General features: G+C 33.8%; 1 pseudogene; it reads right to left on the bottom strand.

The window, feature by feature from the left end:
* Positions 1-70: 70 nt before the first annotated feature.
* On the bottom strand, positions 71-380 carry LOC113455945 (annotated as a pseudogene).
* Positions 381-3,208: the final 2,828 nt, after the last annotated feature.

Below are 3,208 nucleotides of genomic sequence, written 5' to 3'. Positions count from 1 at the left end.
CTACAATTGGTGATCCTAAAGAAGCTAAGTAAGAAGGTGAACCAAAGGAACAACTTATGATTTATTCTGTTTAACCATCTAGGAAGTTTGAAGCCATCGTCAGTCCAGTGGTAATTTCAAGTGCAATTGAGAATTCAGAAATTTCGATGGAGCTCTTAGTGTAGCAGATCTTGTAGGTAAAATATGTGCAACTTTTAGTAGCTCATGTGAAGGACTCTTTCTAAAATTGACTTCCTTGATTTAATTCTCAGCAAACTAACATGACCTTTATTTTTTATGGTATTAGTCCATGTTTTATATTTATAATGAATTTATGACCACCTGAAGGTATTAATTTGATATACATGACTTTCACAGCCACCATAGGTTTTTTACTCCATCTATTATGGTATTATAAAATATTACTTTGATCCCATAGAAACTTTGCTGGTTTCCCATATATGTTCTGGGGCACCGGAAGGAATAAGTTCTGCCAGATTACATCTGCTTTCTACAATAGGAGGGAGATTACTCAACAGTGTATTTATAAAATCCCGGATAACAAAGAAAGTTACAGCCCATGTGAAATCATTGTCATTCATTTAGTTTTACCTAATTTTTAATGCAGAAATCATACAAATGACTTGTGTATTAATGTCAGCTCTTCCCAGACAATTGAGAAGAAATCATTGGGATTTCTGAACATATGTAATTATGGTTTAAAAATAAACTAACCTGAAGTTTTCTTTGAATATAATTTTGCAAATTTTTTTGATAATAATAAACTCATCAGCCAGTTGAAACCATTTCTAGCAAAAATTTTCATTGTTTATGTGTTCATATATTTGCACATGTATGAAATATTTCAGAAACTTGGAATAAATTCAAACTTTTCTTATCATGGTAGAAATGGATATTTCAGATGCCTCTCTATTCAGTGTTTGGAACTTTAGTGTTTCTTCAGAGCATATCAAAAAAAAAGAACCAATAAAATGTTTATGTCTGTGATGACTAGGATGAGGCTTTTTAAATTTTCTCTTGCTTCAGACCCTGTTTTAATCAAATGCTTTCAGTTTTAGGTGAAACATTGAGTTAAAAGAATTTTGAACTAAGAAGTATCCTGTCTATTTATATAGATTTATAAATAAATCGTATAGATTTATGATTTTAAAGATACTAAAAGAATTATTAGAGTCCTCCAAACCTAGATTTTATATTGTTATGGACAGAGGTATGTGCTGTCTAGTTTTAGTGATTTCCTAGTACATTTTTTTTGGTCATCATTTTTTAATATTGTTACCTATTAAAAAATCTGATCCTTAAAACAAATGGTGATAGTCAATGTTTCCATTAAATCAATAGGACCTTGGTAAAGGCAATAGATTACCTGGAACAAAGTTTCTTCATGCTTTCTTAGATGGCAAAGAGGCAACTAATCCATGCAACACCAAATAAGGTATTCTTTTAAATGGTATTGATAATTATTTAGTATTGCTTTTAATATTCTTATGTCATGGGATTTTAAGGTCATCATTCTTTAGTTTTTTGGGACTGGAAGATGATTTTTTTTTAAAAAAAATCTTATGATATAATGACTTAGCAAAAGTAAGTTTGATTGTGGTGCTAAGTTGGCCATCAGTTTAATTTCTTGGTTTTTCAAATGCCTTGATTATATAATGCATGAAGTTTTGATCATGAAATAACTAAAATTACAAATGAGTCACCATATATGCTTAGATATAATAAACCATCATTGTTTATACTGAGATTTTATATTTTATATATTTTATTTGTGAAATAAAACCATAAAAATCAGGATTATAATAAAAAATACTGGAGGTATAAGTAAAGTGCTTTGGAAAGTCTAAAGGAAGAATTAAATGTAAATGAATGAAGTAGGAAAGGCTTGGTTGATCTCTTGCCCAACATGTACATATCCAAGTAACCTGGTAGCAATAACTCATCATTACTGATTCTCCCATCTGGAAATCTTGATTTCTTTTGTCCACTGACTCACTGAAAAGCAATTATACTTCCACTTGTTTCAATCTTTAACATACCTCTCCTTTTATTACTTAGTAGGTATTATTTCCAGATTGCAAAGGAAACATGGTTAGATTCCTTCCACTACCTGCTTCCATATCTGCAAGTTTATTTTTGTCTATATCTATTCTGTTCACCTCATGTTGGAAAGCCAGACAATGTAAATTCTGAATTCCTTTCAGCTTTTTCTAGGCTCACATTCTATTTATTAGGCCCAGGTCTCCCTATTCATTGTGTCTCTCCTGTTGGATTCCATGAACTGTATAGGCATAGTTTTGTAGTTTAGATTTCAATATGGGCAAAGGAACCTATGAAAACTGCAGTGGAAGGAATATCCCAATTCTTTTATTGAAAATCCAACCCCTATAAGATGGACAGTGTGGAAAGTGGTCCTTTGGGAGGTGGTTAGTTGGTTTTTTTTTTTTTTATCACTAATCCCTCATGGATGGGATTAGTATTTTTAGTTATCCATTTCCTTGCTCTCTGGGGTTCATGAGAAACCAGGCACTAGGGATTATTTTTAAAACTTATTTTACATACCAATTCCAGTAACCTTTCCCTTCCCATCCACCCACTACCCCACCTTCTCTCCAACCCACCCCCATCCACTCCTCAGAGGGGGTCAGGCCTCCCATGGGAAGTCAACAAAGTCTGCCACATCACTTGAGGCAGGACCAAGGCCCTTCCTACTTTATCTAGGTTGAGCAAGATATCCCTCCATAGGGAATGGGCTCCAAAAAGTCAGTTCATGCACTTTGGATAGATCCTGTTCCACTGCTAGTGGCCCCACAAATTGCCCAAGTTACACAACTGTCACCATGAGGAACCTGGGCCTTGGATCTACTGACACCTGGAATATTGATCACCAGAGACTTAACACAAGCTATACCAATCAGGAAAAGATGGGTAGACAAGGTAAGAACACATGCAGCACCACAAAGAGCAACACGATACCTATAAAAACCAGTGGCCCTACAACAGCTAGACTTGAACAACCAAATATAGATGAAGCAAAAGAAAATTACCTAAAAAATAGCTTTAGGAGAATGTTTGAGGCCCTTAAAGAGGAAATGAAAAATTCTCTCAAAGAAATGGAGGAAAAGACAAACAAAAACTTGGAAGAAATCAACAAATTCCTTAAAGAAAACCAGGAAAAAGCAATCAAACTGATGAAAGAAACTAAGAC

Source organism: Microtus ochrogaster, chromosome 1 (genome assembly GCF_000317375.1).
Source record: "Microtus ochrogaster isolate Prairie Vole_2 chromosome 1, MicOch1.0, whole genome shotgun sequence".
Lineage (NCBI taxonomy): Eukaryota > Metazoa > Chordata > Mammalia > Rodentia > Cricetidae > Microtus > Microtus ochrogaster.
Note: the sequence above shows the minus strand (reverse complement) of the source record. Positions and strands in the feature narration are given on the sequence as shown.